Consider the following 20,804-nt stretch of genomic DNA (forward strand, 5'->3'; position numbering starts at 1 on the left):
GTAATCTAAGTGTATTTAAGTGTATTTTTGATGTACATATATACATGTATATATATATATATTTAAACATTGTAGACAAAAAGGTTTGTCAGCTCGCTGGTACTGTGTCCAATGTTTTTAAATAATAAATTTAATAAAAAAAATTAAAAAAAAATTAAAAAAAAAAAAAAAAGAAAGACCTATGCTTTCCGTGGCACCTGTTGTGATTTTGGTCGGTGCCATTGGATTTTTGGACCTAAAAGAGTTAGACTTAGCTGATTACAATCTGGAAGGCCCCAATGACTGCAGAACTGAGGGCCCATGGAGTTGTGGCCATGAACAATCTTCTGGAAAGGCAGAGCAACGGAGGACTCGGCTATTTAGCAGTGCAGACTTTGATGGCGTATTACGATGGATTATGATACTATTATATCTCTGCCTTCGGACTGTTGCTTATTGTCATCCATATATCATCCCCAAAGGATTCAGAGTTCCCTGGGTACTAGCCACCGTGAGAGGGTGGCTTGAACTTACATCTGCTGCCCCTAGAGGTGAGAGCTCTAGGGGACATGCTATACCCAGGATGGGTGTTTCGGACCACTCCCCCAGGAATAGGCTTTGCGACTGTCGTGAGAGGACGGTGGTTGGCCTGTCCTGGGGTTGCACCCAGCTGAGTGGCAGTGGCTGGGTGGAGGCCCGCGACACCTATTTGTCCTCTGCTTGGACCCTCCTTAATTAATTGATTATGGACTGCCTGTATCTGGACTGCTCTTATGCCTTGTTTTAGGTACTCCTCTACGGACTTGCTCGCCCTCAGGGGTGCTCCCCCTTCCTGGGGGCGACCCGCCTTTCCAGCCGAGTACAATCTCGAGGAAGGGCCCATTTATTGGGACCCTGAGAGATGGCTGGGCACGGGTACGGGCCTCCGACGTAAACCTAACAAGAGGCCCCTGGTTTGTTTTTTGTCGAAATTTTTTCGGGGGTTAGGGAGGAGGGAGGGTTCTTCTTTTGGTGGTTTGGACGAGGGGGGCAGTCCAACAACCTCTGTTCAGGCCAGTGCCGAGGCGGATCGTGGGGGGGAGGAGCGGGGGTCGGTTGCTTCTGGGGCTCCAGGGCCAGTCGTGGGACTACCCATTCCCACGACGTTAGGGAATGGCAGCAGGTGTAGGAACAGAGGGCCGTATCGATCTCAGGGAAGGTCTCTCCGCTGCTTACAAGCGGTGAGGCACTCCGACCCTCTGGTTCCGCCCCGAGGTCCCGGGAGTGATGATGTGCAGCCTCCTGAGCTCCGGCTGGTGTACTTGAATGCCAGGTCGGTCGTTAACAAAGCTCCTCTCGTCCGTGACTTGGTCGAGGGTGAGCAGGCGGACCTGGCTTGCATCACGGAAACTTGGTTGGGCCCAGAGGGCAGCATTCCTCTGGTAGATCTTTGCCCACCAGGTTTCCGGGTGCTGCACCGGCCTCGGGCTCAGGGTAGGGGTGGGGGAGTGGCTGTTGTTATGAGGGAGACCTTGTGCCCATGGGAGGCCACCGTTCCCCAGATAGTCGGATGTGAGTCTCTCTTTTTGAGATGCGGCCCTGGTGCGCAGTTGGGCTTGCTGCTGGTGTACCTTTCGCCTAGTCACGCAGCAGCAGCCCTGCCTGAGCTTCTCGATGTCCTCTCTGGGTTGGTGATTGAGTTCCCGAAACTTATAGTTTTGGGGGACTTCAATCTACCATCTCTGGGAGGATCATCTGAGTTGGCTCGGGAGTTCATGGCTTCCATGACGGCCATGGACCTGACGCAAGTAATTTCGGGACCGACTCATGAGGGAGGCCACACCCTTGACCTAGTTTTCTTATCTGGACGGTGGTTAGATGATCTTGGTGGGGGCTCCCCAATTGTTATGCCCCTGTCATGGACCGATCATCATCTCCTGCGGCTGGTCTTCCGTTTTGCCACCCCCCGCCGTGGGTGTGTGGAACCTATCAAATGGTACCGCCCCAGACGCTTAATGGTGTTCTGAACCAGCCAACTACCGGCCTTGTAATAAAGCAAACCCCTGTTCAAGCAGTAGAGACTGGAGAGCGTCTGAGGTTGCAAAGCGTTTGCCAAGTTTAATTCACAAGCAAAACAACAGAACAAGAAACACAGGAACTTGAATCCTCAAGCGGAAGGGTTGCTTTCAGCAACCAGCCCTTCCCCAAACACTCCTTTTATTTAGAGTTCAGGGCGTGGTCTCCCTGTGCCTCCTCCCGAGGAGTCCCACAGCCTTTCTTTGTTTGTTCCTGCTCGACTGCCTCCTGCGTCGGGCGTCCTTGAACAGGGCCAGCTGTGGGTCATCATCCTCCGCACTATCGGGCTCACGCAGCTGAGAAGAGGTCCCCGGCTGAGGGCTCTGCAAAGCCTCCAAGCCATCATCAGCCGGTTCGTCTCCCTCCTCCCCCTCATCTGAGTCATCCGATACATCGGAGCCGGCTGTCGGACCCACAGGCTGGCCCTGAGTCACAACACTATCCCACACCGCAGGGCCCTTCCCCTGGGGCTGCCGATCCGGATGCGGTCGGGATGGGAATTGCTCGTGAAAAGCAGTCACCAACGCAGGGGCATGAACGGCGGTCGCGTCTTCCCATGTGAAGTCCTCCGGCCCGTACCCTTTCCACTCGATTAGGTACTGGAAGCGACCTTTCAGCCAGCGGGAATCCCGGATGCTGGCGACCTCGTACTCGGGGGTGCTGCCACCATCACGAGGTCCTGATGGGGGAGGTTCCGCTTGGCGAAGTGGACAAGCCGGTTGTTCGGGGACCAACAAGGACCGATGGAAGACGGGGTGCACGCGCAGGGAACGTGGCAGAGTTAAACGATAGGCGACCGGGTTGATGACGGCCTCGACTGGGAACGGTCCAAGGTAACGGTGGTCCAGCTTTCTCGCCGGCCGAGTGGATGGTAGGTTCCGGGTGGACAGCCAGACCCGATCCCCCACCGATAGTGGAGGCGTATCCCTTCTCGACCGATCGGCGAACCTCTTGTAGTCGGCCTTGGCCTTCTCCAGCTGCCGTCGCACCAACCGTTGGATCGCCTGTAGCTCCGCCATGAATTCGTTCGCTGCCGGCTCCGGTGAGTCCACGGGAGAAAGGGGGAAAAACCGGGGGTGATAACCCACGTTGGCCAAGAACGGTGTCATCTGCGTGGAGGTGTGCTGCGAGTTGTTAAAGGCAAACTCGGCTATGGCCAAATAGTCCACCCAATTGTCCTGCTGCAGGTTAACGTAGCAGCGCAGATACTGCTCTAAGATGCCGATGACCTTCTCGGTACCCCCGTCGGTCTGAGGATGATGCGCGGACGAGAGGCAAACCTTGATGTCCAACGCCCGCATCAACTCCTGCCAAAAGCGGGCTGTAAATTGGGCCCCCCTATCGGAGACGACTCTATCTGGAAGGCCGTGCAGCCGGAACACCTGTTGGATGAACATGCGACTAGTGGCGCGAGCTGACGGTAAGCCACGACAGGGGATGAAGTGCGCCATCTTGGTCAACATGTCCACCACCACAAACACTGTCGTGAAGCCGGAGGATGGGGGTAGATCCGTCAAAAAGTCCATGGACACAGCCCCCCAGGGTCTCTTGGGTGTTGGCAAAGGCTGCAGTAAACCAGGCGGGGCCCCTGTCGCTGACTTGGCCTGCCTGCATGGGATGCAGGAGGTGACATAAGACTGGACGTCGTGTCGGACTCGGGGCCACCAGAAGGTACGGGAGACCAGGTGCAGAGTCTTGAACAGGCCAAAATGCCCCGCAGCCGGGTTATCATGACACTGGCTGAGGACGAGTCCCCTGAGTGGCCCTCCCGGAACATAGAGCCGGTCACGATAATACAGAAGTCCATCCGTGACCGACCAAGGCGAATCTGGCCCCACCTCTTCCTTCCGCTGAGCCACCCACGCCTCCTGCTGCTGCGCCTCCCGGATCCGAGCCCGTATATCCACCGGCTCCCGCACCGCAGCAAAAGACTCGACGGGGATCACTGTCCTGGGCGGAAGCTTGTCTTCCACTCGGGTGTACTCGGGCTTCCTGGACAGAGCATCCGCTCTCTGGTTGTGCCCGCTTGGTATGTACTGCACCCGGAAGTCAAACCTCGCAAAGAAGAGGGACCACCGGATCTGGCGTTGGTTCAAATTCCGAGCGGTCTGCAGGCTTTCCAGATTCTTGTGGTCCGTCCGGACCTCGATTTGATGCCGCGCCCCCTCCAGATGATGCCTCCAAGCCTCGAACGCCGCCTTGATGGCCAGCAGCTCCTTCTCCCAGATGGTATAGTTGCGCTCCGAGGGATTCAATTTCCGAGAGTGATACGCGCAAGGGAAAAGGGTACCATTGGGCGTCGCTGCCTGGAGTAACACGGCCCCAATGGCAATGTCGGAGGCGTCCGCCTCCACGACAAACGGCCGTTGTGGGTCAGGATGCTTCAAGATGGGCTCCTTCATGAAGGCGTCCTTCAAAGCTTGGAACGCCTGTTGTTCGGGGGCGTTCCACTGGAACCGAGTCTTCTTCTGCAGGAGCTGGGTGAGGGGGGCTGTCAAGGCAGCAAAGCCAGGGATGAATGTTCGATAGTAGTTGGCAAATCCAAGAAGTCGCTGAACATCCTTCACGCGACGCGGGGGTTGCCAACTCTGCAACGACTCAACTTTACTCGGTTCCATGGCGATGCCCTCAGGAGAAATGCGGTGACCCAAGAAATCGATGGTCACCTGGTAGAACTCGCACTTCTCCAACTTGGCAAACAGCCGATGTTTCCGGAGGCGCTGCAGGACCTGACGGAGATGCTGATGATGCACTTCACGCGACGGGGAGTAAATCAGGATGTCGTCCAGGTAAATCACGACAAACTGGTCCAACAGATCTCGAAAGATGTCGTTCATAAAATGCTGAAACACAGCGGGGGCATTGGTCAGGCCAAACGGCATCACCGTGTACTCGAAATGTCCATAGCGAGTACCAAACGCCGTCTTCTACTCATCACCCGGCCGAACCCTGACGAGGTTGTAAGCTCCACGCAGGTCCAGTTTCGTGAAAATCTTAGCCTCCCGGAGTCGGTCCAAGAGCTCGGGGATGAGGGGCAGCGGGTAGCGGTTACGCACCGTGATGGCGTTGAGTTTCCGGTAGTCACAGCAAAGCCGTAACTCGCCCGACTTCTTTTTGACGAAGAGCACGGGCGCAGACACTGGCGAGGACGAGGGCCGGATGAAACCACGAGCCAAATTCTTTGTCAGGAAGTCCCGCAATGCAGCCAACTCGGGCTCCGACATGGAGTACAAACGCCCCACTGGGAGGGGCGCATCAGGGACTAGATCAATGGAGCAGTCGTAGGGCCTGTGCGGGGGTAATTGGTCCGCCTCTGACTCGCTGAACACGTCAGCAAAGTCGGACAGTTCGGGAGGCAAGGAAACCCCTGGGGAACCCTCCACCTGGCCGGCACAGATATGGCGGGTGTGGTCCACGCACTGCAAACTTGGGAAGGTGACCAAGTTCTGAGACCAATAGATCTGTGGATCATGCGCCCGGAGCCACGCCAGACCCAAGACCACGGGGAAGTGCAGATCCGAAGTGATGTAGAACTGGATGGCCTCCACATGAGAACTGATGGCCATACACACGGGTTGCGTGGCGGCCGTAATAGGCCCGGACAGGAGCACTCGACCATCGATGGTCTCCACAAGCATGGGCGGATCCACCGGACACTGGGGAACAGCCCATTTGGCCACGAAGGCCGAGTCCATAAAGTTAGTGGTAGCCCCAGAGTCAATTAGGGCATGGACCGGAATCCCCTCTGGCTTGCCAGGAAGGATCAGACGTGCCTCCAAAATCAAATGCCGTGGAGGTTCACAGGCACCGTCAGAACGGCGTCGCTCGGCGTGGTCGTAGTGGGTCGCCCGAGCTATCACACCGTCTAGATCGGGCTCGGGCCGTTTCCCGACAGCAAAGTAGAAGACTTTCTCGGGGCAGGCTTGGTCACTGATGCCCGCTGACGCTTCTTCGGGCAAGAAGCAGCCAAATGTCCAGGGTCCCCACAGTAAAAACACAACCCCCCCGATCGTCGTCTGTCCATTTCCGTCACCGAGAGACGGGACCTGGCGGCACCCAGCTCCATTGGCTCCTCCCTCTGGACTGGGGGCTCACGCACAACAGGAGCGGCAGGGGTCTGTGGGGTGGCACGGCGACTCTTTCGCTGCTGCAGCCGGGCATCGATCCGCAGACAAAGATGGATCAGCCCATTCAGGTCTGAGGGAATGTCCACGCGGGCCAGCTCATCCAACATCTCCTCCGACAAGCCATCCTGGAAGGCATCCACGAGCGCAGCCTCATTCCAGGCGGAATCCTGGCTAAGCAGCCGGAAATCACTGATATAGGCCTGTAGGGGGCGCTGACCCTGCCTCAAAGCTTTCAGGCGTCGGGTGGCGGTCTGCGCCTTAATCGGGTCCTCGTACATGAGGCGCATATGGTCACAAAACCCCCCAAAGTTATCCAACAAAGGGCTAGGCTGTGCCAGCAAAGGCGTGCCCCAACGAGCTGCATCCCCCGACAGAAGACTCAACACGAACCCCACCTTATCCCGGTCAGTGGGGAAATCAGCTGCTCTCACGCTGATAAAAAGCTGGCATTGTCCCAGGAAGGCAGGAAACAGTTCTGGATTGCCAGCAAATTTATCCGGCATAGCTATCTGACATTTCCTCCTGGGTGGGGGTGCAGCATGTACCTGAGCTTGCAGTTGAGCCACCTGAGCTGCCAGCAAAGTGAGTTGCTGGGTGAGCTGAGCATTCTCGGCAAGAAGCTGCTCCATCGTAGTAGTAAGGGGTGGGAGGCTGAAAGCAAACTGTTCTGAACCAGCCAACTACCGGCCTTGTAATAAAGCAAACCCCTGTTCAAGCAGTAGAGACTGGAGAGCGTCTGAGGTTGCAAAGCGTTTGCCAAGTTTAATTCACAAGCAAAACAACAGAACAAGAAACACAGGAACTTGAATCCTCAAGCGGAAGGGTTGCTTTCAGCAACCAGCCCTTCCCCAAACACTCCTTTTATTTAGAGTTCAGGGCGTGGTCTCCCTGTGCCTCCTCCCGAGGAGTCCCACAGCCTTTCTTTGTTTGTTCCTGCTCGACTGCCTCCTGCGTCGGGCGTCCTTGAACAGGGCCAGCTGTGGGTCATCATCCTCCGCACTATCGGGCTCACGCAGCTGAGAAGAGGTCCCCGGCTGAGGGCTCTGCAAAGCCTCCAAGCCATCATCAGCCGGTTCGTCTCCCTCCTCCCCCTCATCTGAGTCATCCGATACATCGGAGCCGGCTGTCGGACCCACAGGCTGGCCCTGAGTCACAACAAATGGATCCCCAGAGGTTCCAGGCAGCGCTGGGGTCCCCACCTGCCTCCCTTGCTCACAGCTCGGCGGACGCCTTAGTGGAAGCCTGGGAAAGGGCAACCACTGAGGCTCTTGACCGAGTTGTACCCCTGCGGCCCCTGACCCGGTACAGATCCCGTCGAGCCCCATGGTTCTCCGCGGAGCTCCGGGAGATGAAGCGTCGGAGACGGGGCCTAGAGAGCGGTTGGAGATCCAGCCGATCCGAATCCGATCGATTGCGACTAAGAACCTATACTAGGTCTTATCTCGCTGCGATAAGGGAGGCGAGGTCTAACCACTTCGCCACCCTTATCGCGTCCGCAGATAATTGCCCGGCCGCCCTGTTTAGGGTGACTCGCTCCCTCCTGAATCAGGAGGTGAGGGAGGATCCCTTGCAGGGTCGTGCCGAGGAGTTTAACCAGCATCTGTCGGACAAAATCGCTCGGATTCGGACCGGTCTGGACTCTGACTGGGCAGATTCTGTCGAGCAGGACACGGGTGGTCTTGTCGATATCACCTGGGAGGAGTTTGATTCTGTGACTCCGGAGGAAGTGGACAGGATCATGGGGAGGCTGAGCACCACCACATGTTTATTGGACCCGTGCCCTTCCTGGCTGGTTTATGCAGCCCGGGAGAGGACACGTAGCTGGTTCCAGGCAGTTATATCGGCCTCTTTGAGTGAGGGTAGCTTCCCCGCCGTCTTGAAAGAGGCGGTGGTGAGGCCTCTCCTCAAGAAGCCTGCCTTGGACCCAGCTATATTGAACAACTTTCGTCCTGTCTCCAACCTTCGCTTTCTTGCGAAGGTTGTTGAGAGTGTGGTGGCACATCAGCTCCCTCTGGTCCTGGATGAAGCGGATTATCTAGACCCGTACCCATCGGGTTTCAGGCCCAGGTACAGCACGGAGACGGCATTGGTCGCGCTGGTGAATGATCTCTGGAGGGCTCGGGACAGGGGGCATTCCTCTGTCCTGGTCCTATTAGACCTCTCAGCGGCTTTCGATACCATCGACCATGGTATCTTGCTGCGGCGTCTCGGGGGATTGGGAGTGGGAGGCACGGTTTTGCAGTGGTTCTCCTCCTATCTCCAGGGACGCTCACAGTCGGTGTTGGCAGGAGGGCAAAGGTCGACCGCGAGGTCTCTCATTTGTGGAGTTCCTCAGGGGTCGGTCCTCTCGCCTCTCCTGTTCAACATCTATATGAAACCGCTGGGCGAGATCATTCGTGGTTTTGGAGTTGGGTATCATCAGTATGCTGATGATGCCCAGCTTTTCTTTTCGACCCCAAACCACCCCAGTGATGCCCTCACCGTGATGTCCCGCTGCCTGGAGGCGGTTTGGGTCTGGATGGGGAGGAACAGACTTCAACTCAACCCCGACAAGACCGAGTGGCTTTGCATACCTTCATCCCGGGTTTATTCGGCGAATTATTACCCCCCGTAGATAGGGCTCGCAACTTGGGAGTCCTCCTAGATTCACGGCTCACCCTGGAAGACCATATAGGAGCTGTGACTAGGGGGGCTTTTGCCCAGGTTCGCCTGGTGCGCCAGTTGCGGCCCTATCTAAGCCGGGATGATCTATGCACGGTCACTCACGCATTCGTGACCTCTCGACTAGACTACTGCAACGCTCTCTACATGGGGCTGCCCTTGAGGACCACCCGGAAGCTCCAACTGGCACAGAATGCAGCCGCGAGAGTTGTGTTGGGAGTTTCCCGATACTCCCATGTCACACCTCTGCTCCGTGAGCTGCATTGGTTGCCAGTTGTCTTCCGGGTGAGATTCAAGGTACTAGTTATGGTATTTAAAGCCCTACATGGCAGGGGGCCGGAGTACCTTAGGGAACACCTGCTGCCGGCGTCAACTTCCCTCCGCCCTGTGCGTTCCCACAGAGAGGGACTCCTCAGGGTGCCACCGGTCAGAGAATGTAGATTGGTGGCCCCCAGGGGGAGATCTTTCTCTGTGGGCGCCCCGGAGTTATGGAACCAGTTACCGGTTGAGCTCCGGACGGCGCCCGATCTTCGCTCCTTTCGCCACGATCTGAAAACATACCTGTTCGAACAAGCGGGCCTGGCCTGAGGGTGGGATTGCTGGGGTTTTTATTATCATTTTATTGGGGGTTTTATTAATGTATTTATTGTTTTTATGGGCATGTATTTAATTACTTTTTAATTTTTGTAACTTTATGTTTTATTCTTGCCCTGTACACCGCCCTGAGTTCTTCGGGAGAAGGGCGGTATAGAAATATTAATAAATTAAATTAAATTAAAATTAAATTAAATTTATCCAGTTCCGCACCCAGGTGAGTATTGCAGCTTGGTAGTACAGCTCCCAGTCAAGTAGTCTGAATCCCCCTCTCTCTTTGGCTTCTTGTATTACTTTTAATTTAATTCTAGGTTTCTTCCCCTGCTGAATAAATTTGTTTTATTCATATTCATTAAACTCCCACTGTCAAAGCCAACAACCAGGATCTCTCCTACATCTTCCTGGTCTCCCTTATGCTTTGCTTCTTGTCTTCTTTTCTCTTCGTTGGTCAGCCACGAAAAGCCACCTGCCTTCTCCGACAAACGGTTTTCAGCATCATCTTCTCGGTTGCCATTTCTTCTCTCTTGGCAAAAACCATCACGGTGATGCTGGCTTTCCTAGCCACAAAACCAGAAAACCAAGTGAAGAGATGGTTGGGGAAGAGCTTGGCCAACTCCATTGTCTTTTCTTCTGCTGCTGTCATCTGCTGCATCTGGCTGGGAGTTTCTCCTCTATTCCCTGACTCTGATCTCCACTCCCAGCCTGGAGAGATTATTCTGCAATGCAATGAAGCATCTGTTGTCATGTTCTACATTGCCCTCAGCTACATGGGCTTCCTGGCTGCCCTCTGCTTCACGGTGGCTTTCCTGGCTAGGAAACTCCCTGGGGCCTTCAATGAAGCCAAGCTGATCACCTTCAGCATGCTGGTCTTTTGCAGTTTCTGGGTGAATTTTGTGCCCACCTATCTGAGCACCAAAGGGAAATACACAGTGACTGTGCAGATCTTCTCCATCGTGGCTTCCAGTGCTGGTCTGCTGGGCTGCATTTTCATCCCCAAGTGCAACATTATCCTTTTGAGGCCACAGCTGAATACAAAAGAGCAACTTACAATCAGAGGAGACGTAAAAATGTGAGATTGACGTATTATAACTCCCCAAATTTTCCAAAAGTCCAAACATAGAAAACTGTCCAAGCTTTTCTCTATGCATGATCAGGGCCAACAATTTTGCTTGAAATAATTAAAAGGTGGCTAGAAGTGTGTGTGCCTCATTCTTGTCCAATAGAATTGCAATAATGGCTGCTAATCTCTTTTCAGCAATCAAAGCAGCATATCTTGTACACTTGGCTTTCTGTTTCCTGAAATGCCACACCCACTTATTTTAAACATGACTCTTGTGCAATTGGAATCATGTTTATATGTCAGAAATCATATTGGGGGTCTATAAAAGCTCCATCATTATAGTTATGTAATACGTTTTCTTCATTTGGGGTTCTTCACAGTAGTAGACTCAAGATCTCACTATCAGCAGCATAAGAAAAACAGAGCAATCGTTCCCAGCCACATCAGGAGGAGGACAATCTGGCTTATCTGACTGATCAACTAAATTCTTCCATATAAGTTAAACATGAAAGATCTAAAATACAGCCTCCTAAGGTTTGTAGTAAAAGAATTCCTACAGAATGGGATGATTGGGTATCCTTGGAGGTGATATGAGGGAGAGAGGTTAGACTCAGTTTTGGTTTTAAGTTGGGGATTATCTCTATTTTCCTTAACATCTTCCTGAGTGGCCTTCCTGGACTGTCCAGAACACATTAAGGAAGTCAGAAGCCTTAACACTGAAGTTTACAGAAACCCACACACACACATACCGTACACACAAACGTAGATAAATATCTATGTTTTTATTCTCACCACCCACCGGAGCACAAAATGGGAGTGATTAGAACCCTATTGTCAAGCTTCAAAAATCTTATTCTGTTTCAGCCATTGTTATTTCTTAGCTTGCCAACAGATGCAGGGGAAAGGGGGGATGAAGGGAATTTACAGCTGTGAAGTCTGGGAAGAAAGGTCATTCAAGATTGTTACTAAGAGACAAAGGATTTTATTTGTCATAACAATTATCTGATGCTTAATTGGGGAATGTGACTTGCACTGTCAGGGGAAAGGGGAGTTTCTATACTTTCAATTTACTGTTCTGGCACCAAATTGCCAGAGCTGCTTTTTTGTTCATCAGTGCCGATATGCTGTGCTCAATAAAGTTTTGCATTAGAGATTAGGATGTCTCAGATGTGCTTACTACATTGGGATCATCAGTCAGAACCTTGACACCTACACCACTGGGCTGAAAGTTTGCCTACCAGCAAAGATGGGAAAGAAAGAGAACTAAAACATATGAAGGAAGCCCTCAAAACGTGTGGCCTGTCCCAAGTGGGTATTCATCAAATCCCCAAAATAGACCCAGTAGGAGTTCCTCCATAAGAGACAAAAAAGAGAACAATAAACAAAGCAACATTGTCATTCCATTTGTTGCAGGAATATCGGAAACGCTCAGGAGGATTTTCAACCAACACAATATATGAACGCACTTTAAACCCCAAAATACACTAAGGCAGAAGGATAAAAAACCCAGACACAAAATGAGCATTCTTATATACGTAGTACAATGTAGTGAGATATATAGAGATATGTACATTGGAGAAACAAGACAACCACTTCACAAACGCATGGCGCACCATAGGAGAACAAACCCATCAGGACAAATTTCAGCAGTTCATCTGCATAAGAGCCTTGGTGGAGCAGTGGGCTAATGCCTCCTTAAGTAACACCAGCTGCCTGCAATTAGTGCAGGTTCGAGTCCCACCAGGCTCAAGGTTGACTCAGCCTTCCATCCTTCCCAGGTAGGTAAAACGAGGACCCAGATTTTTTTTAAAATTCCATTTATATCCCGCCCTTCTCCGAAGACTCAGGGCGGCTTACAAGCTTAGCAGTAGCCTTCATTCTATGTATATGCCTGCTTATTAGGGCTTTCACACACCACCCCAAGCGGCATTATTACAAAGTCAGCTTAATTGCCCCCAACAATCTGGGTCCTCATTTTACCTACCTGGGAAGGACGGAAGGCTGAGTCAACCTTGAGCCTGGTGGGATGCGAACCTGCACTAATGGCAGGCAGCTGGTGTTACTTAAGGAGGCATTAGCCCTCTGCTCCAGCAAGGCTCTTGTTGGGGGCAATAAGCTGACTTTGTAAGAATGCCGCTTGGGGTGTGTGTGAAAGCCCTAATAAGCAGGCATATACATAGAATGAAGGCTATTGCTAAGCACATTGATTTGTGCTTTAGATTGTAAGCAGCCCTGAGTCTTCGGAGAAGGGCGGGATATAAATGGGATTAAAATAAAAAAAATAAAAAAAAGTTGAAAGACAAAGGCCACTCTTTTGAAGACAGCAAAGTCCACATTCTGAACACAGAGGACCGCTGGTTTGAAAGAGGGGCCAAAGAGGCCATCTATGTCAAAAGTGAACAGCCTTCTCTCAACAGAGGGGGAGGAACACAACATCATCTATCTCTAGTCCACAATACAGTCTTTTCAACAGTCCCAAGAAGGCTCCATACACATTTGCACTACTCAGGTGCAGGCCTGGAAACTAAAACATACAAAGAATGGCTGCAGGACTTGGGTTTGGCTAGTCCACAGTTCTGCAACCCATGGCTCCGGAGCCGCATGCGGCTCTTTCAGCCATCTCCTGCGGCTCCCAGACCTCTGCCATGTGCAGTCCAAAAAAAAAAGTGGGACTAAAAAAGTTCAACCAATCAATTCAAATATGCAGGGTAGGTGCATATCTCGCCTTGGCTCCACTCTTCAGTCAAACCCTGTTCTGCACATGCGCGCATGTATGCGCATGTGCACACATTTTTTTGCGGCTCCCAGTTTTTCCTTTTGTGAGGGAACTGGTTCCGAGTGGCTCTTTCACTGTTTCAGGTTGCTGACCCCTGGGCTAGTCTAAAGAAAAGAAGAAATAGGGGAGACATGATAACAGTGTTCCAGTATTTGAGGGGCTGCTCCAAAGAAGAGGGGTCACGTTATTTCCCAAAGCACCAGAGGGCAGGACGAGGAACAATGGTTGGAAACTCATCAAAGAGAGAAGCAACCTGGAATTAAGGAGAAACTTCCTAACAGCGAGGACAATTAACCAGTGGAACAGCTGGCCTCCAGAAATCATGGGTACTCCATCACTGGAGATGTTTAAGAAGAGGCTAGATAGTCACTTGTCTGAGATAGTATAGGTTCTCCTGCTTGAGCAGGGGGCTGGACTAGAAGATCTCCAAGATCCTCTATCCTATTCTATTCAGTTGACCCTGAAGACACAGATAAGCCTCCAGGTAGCACTAACGACTTTCTAAAAGAATGCAAATGACCAGCTCTCTGCAAGGAATATAAATCTTTCTACTCTCCACCATCCAGTCAGAGCTGAAGAAGCTTCTTGGATGAGAAGTGAAATGTCTTCAAAGAAAGACAAGAAAGTTCAGTTGCCTTGTGAAAAAGCATCTTTGGGATAACTATGACCTGGATGACTGAGAATCTCCATAGACATACATCATTTTGAAGGCCAGGAGAAGACAATTCCCCGAGTATTGAACTCTCTTCCTCTAGTGTCTCTTTCTGGACATGTCCTGATGGGAAGGACCACAATGTCATAGAAAATGCCCCAACAGGAGCGTACCTGCGATTTTTCACCAATCCATTTTCCTAAAAGCTGCCCCTCTGAAGATGGAGCCCTGGAAGAAGTGTAGGATCCCCAGAGAAGAGGTTGCTTCTTACTGTAATTATCACCATCTCAGTCTTGAAGGCCTCCAGGGGCTGCCTTGGATGTAAACATCAGACTGAAGCAGCGTGGAAGGAATCTTGCCTCAGAAAGGGATCAATGCCTCCAGTCATGCTGAGTGTTTTGCACAAAGCTGGTGCCTTTCTCTCCATGTGAAGCTCAGCTTGTCTCTGTCTGAATCAGGACAGCCACTGGCATTTCCATCTCGTGAGGGTTGTTTGGATTCTTCTAGCAATTCTTGTTGTTTAGAGACAGGAAGGTGATTGATTCAGCTGCATGAATGATGGAGCTCCTGCTCCTGCTTCTGATGCTGCTGGTGTCACAGCCGGTCTCTGGGAAGCGTAGAAGGAAGTGCCCATTGAGTTTGGAGCAGCAGGATGGAAAGAATCCATGGAGCTACTATAGGCCAGGAGACCATCTCGTTAGTGTAGTCTCCTCTGCAACAAAAATATCACGTACAAAGTTGCCTTTCAACATCGCTCCTTATAGTCAGTCTGACTTGTAAGTCATTCAGGGTGATGGGGTTTCATCCCCTTCTATTTACAGTTTTCTAACACTCCCCTTCCCTTCTTTTTATGTCACTTACTCCCAGTGCTTTTTTTGTAAAAGAAAAAGGTGCCGGAACTCACACATGTCATACAACCCGCCTTGCCTACCCTACAAGGTTCCATCCAAAAAAGGTGCTGGAACTCCGTTCTGAGCGTTCTATGACAAAAAAAAGCCCTGCTTACTCCTATGTTGCCAGACCTCATTCCCTGAATCATTTTGATTTCCATGGCTTCTCTCTTCTGTCTGATTTTACAGAAGAAACTCACGTCCAAATATGGGGCAGAAAAAACCCTGGAAGAAGTACAGATTATTATTATTTTTTTCTCCCCATCAACTCCCACATTCACCACTTCAACTTTTCTTTGAAGTAGTTTTATTGAGCTGGTTGTAGTTAACCTCTGTCCATACAGTTAAAGCCACTCATTGACATTCAGCGCCTGATCAGAACAGGAATAGAGGATGGCTTGTTTTTAGAGTTGCTTTTGTGGGTCACTCATGAAACATCCTCTTCCATTTACGGTGGCTCTACTTTAATGATTGAGTCATTGAGAATCCTGGTTATCTGACATATGAAAATCAACATGCCTACAAACAGTGACATATTTATGATTCTTAATTCCGGTGGAGGATTACCTCCATCCCAACTTCTCGAATCTCACAAAAAATAAGTGATGATTAAATTGAAAAAAAGTATTCTGTTATTGCTGTTGATGATGATGATGACAATAACACAAGCATTTTTTAAAACAAGTTTATTTTTAGACACATCAAAAATACTACGCTTCATTTTTGCTTTTCAAGTGGTCAACAAGAATCCGCAGCTCCTACACAATCTCACATTGGGCTACAACATCCATGACAACTACATGAGTGCTCTGGGCACTTCTAATGCCTTGCTGGACATGCTCTCTACTGGAGAAGCCAATGTTCCCAACTACAGCTGTGGGAGAGAGGACAACCTCCTGGGTCATCTTGATGCAGCTGACAGAGAGATCTCCATCCTGATGTCAACATTACTTGGCACCTACAAAGTCTCACAGGTTTGTTTGTGTGTGTGCTTCTCTACCTGGTATAATAAATGAGTTGGCGGTGGGTGAGTGACAGATCCAACCACGTCTTCTGTTTTGAATTCGTGAGCTACTTTTCAACGCGGCCGTTGTAGGAGTCATGGCTGTGGATTGGGGTGCACAGCAGGGAGGGGGGCAAGGCTCAAAGCAGATGTATCCCCTTATGACACCCTCTCTGTTGCTTTGGGGGCTTCAGCTGCACACCAAAAGCTCAAATTTCCTATATGATCTTAGCCAAATAGTGACATTTTCGATGGTGAACAAGTCTCAGATTCACGAAAAGGATCCCAGTGTTTATCTTACCTACAGCTGATTAATCACATGTGTGTTATGGACTCACTGAGACCACTAGCATTAGTTAACCATTTTATTTAAAAGCTTGCAATCATATTACTCAACATGTTAACTACTTTTAAGCCTTATCTGTTCATGGTCAAATTCAAAAAACAATAAACTCCCTGCAGAGGTTTTTCTGTCAGTTTAACTATTCAAGAATAGCTGATCAGGGTCTCTTAGCAGATTCATTTGCAAGTATAAATAATACCTGTCATATCTAGCTGGGTTTAAGGTGGTAATAATAGCTTCTATATAAAAAAGGGAATGAAAAGGAATGAAAACCTAGCGATTAGTGGTCCATTCCTCTAGTAGACATTGTGCTAAAAATACTTGCTGGGTTCTTCTTGAGAAGAGTTGAGAGCTGGGTAGGTGACTAGTATATCCTAGCAGAAGAACAGGCAGGTTTTAAACAAAGTGCACTATATTTGCTTTGTCTTGAACCATGTATTTACAAAATATGTCAGGCAGGAGAAACAACAGTTAGTTGCCTTTATAGATCTTAGGGACACAGTAAAAGTGAGAAATGCTGTGGAGGGAATTGATTGCCCTTCAAATGGAACGCAGTTCATTGGCCCTGATCCAAGCCCTGATCTACAAGAGGGAGGTTTGGGCTCAATGGGCCCACGAGAAGAAGGGTCGATACTTTGCAAGGGGGAAGGGAAGGGTGCACCCCCGAATCCTTGTTAGACATTAACAACTTTACCAGGACTAATGAAGGATGCTGAACTACACCTGCCTAAGGTAGTAAGAATTGTAACAGCTTGTCACAGGTTACAATATAGTTTTATATTGTAATTATAATACTCGCAAGTTGGTTTGTTTAGGGAGTATATATAAAAATTGGCTTGTACTCTCATAAAAATTCTCTGATTATTAACGCATCAAAATAAAATTTAAGGTCTCTGAGAAATGACATCATGGCCATAGAGGTCTATTCGGTGGTGAGCCAAGAGAGAGACTTTACACCTTTTTTTACCTAAAGGGTGGTTTTCTCTGAGTCTCGGCCTTTGCTTCCTCATCATCAAGGGGTCTCATTCAGAGCAAGGGCATGAGTGAATTTATTGCTCAAACTTAAAAAAATCATAGCTCTCCAGCTTCCTCAGCCCCATTTATTAAAGCATATTGTGCCAAGATTAACACCATGCTCTTGTATCGGGCTGAAGTTTGGAACTAAAATATATGACTACTAGAATAAACACAATCATATCATTGGAAGTGATACAATCAATCATATCTTGGAAGTGGATAAGAGGGCTACACATGCTGCCTTCATACCTGAATTGGTAAGGTCTACAATTTGTTCTTTGGCTATAGCCAGGAAACATAATTATTGGTGCAAATTTATAGCTATGGAAACTGACAGATTCCCAACATTCCGTTTGTTAGAACAGACAAAATTTCAATTAAAGACCACTTGGATTCTGCAACTGTCAAACTATATTAAGAGCTGTGGGTCTGCCAGGCTCTTGTACACCTGGAGAAGAAATTAAAAAGATTTCTGCACAAAGAATCAGGGATATCGAAGCAAAGAAAGATAAAGCCATCCTCAGTAAGATTGAAATGGATGAGCCCCTGAAAACAAATCTCCGAAATAGAGTTCTTTATTGGCCAAATGTGATTGGACAACAAGGAATTTGTTTCTGGTGCATAAGCTCTCAGTGTACATACAAGCAGCAAGTGATGAATCATGATTATATCTGGGTCTGATTACGGTAAACTGTAGGGGGTGAAATATGATTTGAATTCTTTATTCTTCTGCATTTTCACTTACTTTTTTCTTTAATTCTATTTTTAAATCTGGTCTTGCTAATGTCTTGAATTTTTATACTAATTTATTTATTTATTTATTTGTTTGTTTGTTTGTTTTGATTTATATACTGCCCATTTCCCGAAGGACTCAGGGCGGTTTACAGGGCAAATTAAAACAGTGAAAATGTACAAATTAAATTAAAATAAAATTAATAGCCCCAAAGCAGTTTAAAATTTAAAATTTAAAACCATTAAAACCCCTCAGTCCAGGCTGGCTAAATCAAATAGCCAAGTTTTTAGGTCCCGGCGAAACGAACGAAGGTCGGGGGCGATCCGGAGTTCCACAGGCAGCTGATTCCATAGGGCAGGCACACCCATCGAGAACGCTCTCCCCCTGGGGATCACCCGCCAGCACTTCCTGACCGGCGGGACCCTGAGGAGGCCCTCCCTGTGGGAGTGCACAGGATGATGGGGATGCTGGCAGCAGGTGCTCCCTCAGATAATCCAGACCCATGCCATTTAGGGCTTTATAGGTCATCACCAGCACCTTGAATCTCACCCGGAGGGCAACCGGTAGCCAATGCAGCTCGCGGAGAAGAGGCGTTACATGGAAGTATCGGGAGACCCCCATCACAACTCGCGTGGCCGCATACCATATATTGATAGGATCTAAGGGTCAATCAATAATAAACTAGGCTAATATATTCATGAGAATCCAGTTGGATTTATTAAACCAAGTATTTTGGTCTTGAAAAGACCGGAAATATAACACAACATTCTTTATGACTTTTACAGATCAGTTATGGATTAGTTTCAGAGGCTCTGAGTGATAAAAGCCAGTTCCCTTTTTTCCACCGGATGCACCCCAAAGACGGGATCCAGCACCCTGGGATTGTCCAGCTGCTCCTCCATTTCAGATGGACCTTGATTGGTCTTTTTGTTTCGGACACAGAGAATGGAGATACTTTCATAAAACGTTTTACTCCTTCACTTGTCAGGAATGCAATTTGTGTTGTTATATCACAACGAATCTCAACAACTACACCTACAACACCCTTCAGGGAAGCCCTCTCCAAGTGGAAACAAGTCAACATCTTTGTTCAGTTCATAGAATACGCTTCCCTTTGGGACAGGCTTCTTCCCTTCCATTTAACGCTGGAAAGCTTGCCGGGAGCGACCGAAGGGAAAGTCTGGATCATGACAGGCTTAGGAATTCATCCAGTGGGGCAGGACAGACTTCTCAGATACGTCCATAGTATTTGGACCTTCGCTTTACTGGGAAAAGAAATAGCAAACAGTGATGCCTTTGAATTCAACATCTTTGTGGAACCCCAATTTGAAGAAACATATTTCCATTGTTCTTTGTCAAAACACGCCTTTTCTCTGAAAGGGCGGAGAAGGTGCACCCAGAAAGCCCCACTGGAGACCCAAATGGAAGGGAACAGGATCAGGATCAGAAATTATTACCATGTATACAGTGTCATTAACACTCTGGCCCACGCCTTGAATGCTGCGTATTCCTCCAGGTCCAGGAGGAGGAAGGAGGGCAAAGAGAGGCCGGGGGCTCCAGGGCTGCAGCCATGGCAGGTAAAGGAGGCCCAGATCAGGACCCATCAAACTTAGTTCCTGTTGAATAACAACCCAAAGGGAGAGGGAGGGGAAACGTTCTCAACTTCCCTGTGCTATAAAAGGCAAAACAGGCTTGGCCAATCTAATCACTGACGGTATAATGTTCCAAGGGGTCAATACCATGAAAATCAATTTTGATATTAAACACTTTGTTGTTGTTGTTAGCTGCGAAGTCGTGTCTGACCCATCGCAACCCCATGGACAACGTTCCTCCAGGCCTTCCTGTCCTCTACCATCTGCTGGAGTCCATTTAAGCCCCTGCGATATTGGAATCATGATATTGCTATCATGTCGCCCTCGCCCTTCTCTTCATTAAACTAGACATACCCAATTCCAGCAACCGTTCCTTATATGTTTTAGCCTCCAGTCCCCTAATCATGTTTGTTGCTCTTTTCTGTACTCTTTCTAGAGTCTCGACATCTTTTTTACATCGTGGTGACCAAAACTGGATGCAGTATTCCAGGTGTGGCCTTACCAAAGCATTGTAAAGTGGTATTAGTACTTCACATGATCTTGATTCTATCCCTCTGTTAATGCAACCTAGCATTGTGTTGCCTTTTTTGGCAGCTGCAGCACATTGCTGGCTCATATTTAAGTGATTGTCCATTAGGACTCCAAGATCCCTCTCACAAGGTCATTTTGGTATGGGAACTATCTGCTTTAAATCAACATCTGTTATGGTGTCCTTGAAAAGGTCTCAGGTTCTCATAATCTTCAGCAGAATCATACAAGTTTTATTTCTCCATCTAATCCACTTGAAAGTAACACCTCCCCCCCCCTTACTCTAAAGATAAGTTGAAACACAGAGGCATGTAGCGGGCCAAAGTTTCATCCTTGGCAATAGTGGCATAACTTGTTCTCCCAACTAAGCGTATTTGCCAGTTATACAACTGTTGAAGAAAGATTCAGCTGTGAAACAAAAAACAAATGAGATAAGAAGCCACACTTTCTGCTATTAAAATTCCTGGATGTTTCCATTATAGTTCCACCCCTTTCTGGAGAAGAATGAATTTGGCAATCTTTCTGAGATGAAACTCTACTTGGATCAAAATGGAGATGTAGCAGCAGCTCTAAAAATCATAGGTTTGGTGGTCCTCCCCGAGGGGAATCCCATCCAGGGGCAACTGGGGACTTTTGAAAGACAGAGACTGGTTATCAGCCAAAGTGCTCTTTCACAGCTACAGTCCCTAAACAAGGTGGGTAAGCTATGCTGACTCAGGAATTCTGGGAGTTGAAGTCCATGAGTCAAAAAAGAGCCGAGGTTGCCTACCCCTGACCTATCCCTACCATCTTCC

This window comes from Vipera ursinii (genome assembly GCF_947247035.1).
Source record: "Vipera ursinii genome assembly, chromosome: 2".
In the NCBI taxonomy this organism is placed as follows: domain Eukaryota; kingdom Metazoa; phylum Chordata; class Lepidosauria; order Squamata; family Viperidae; genus Vipera; species Vipera ursinii.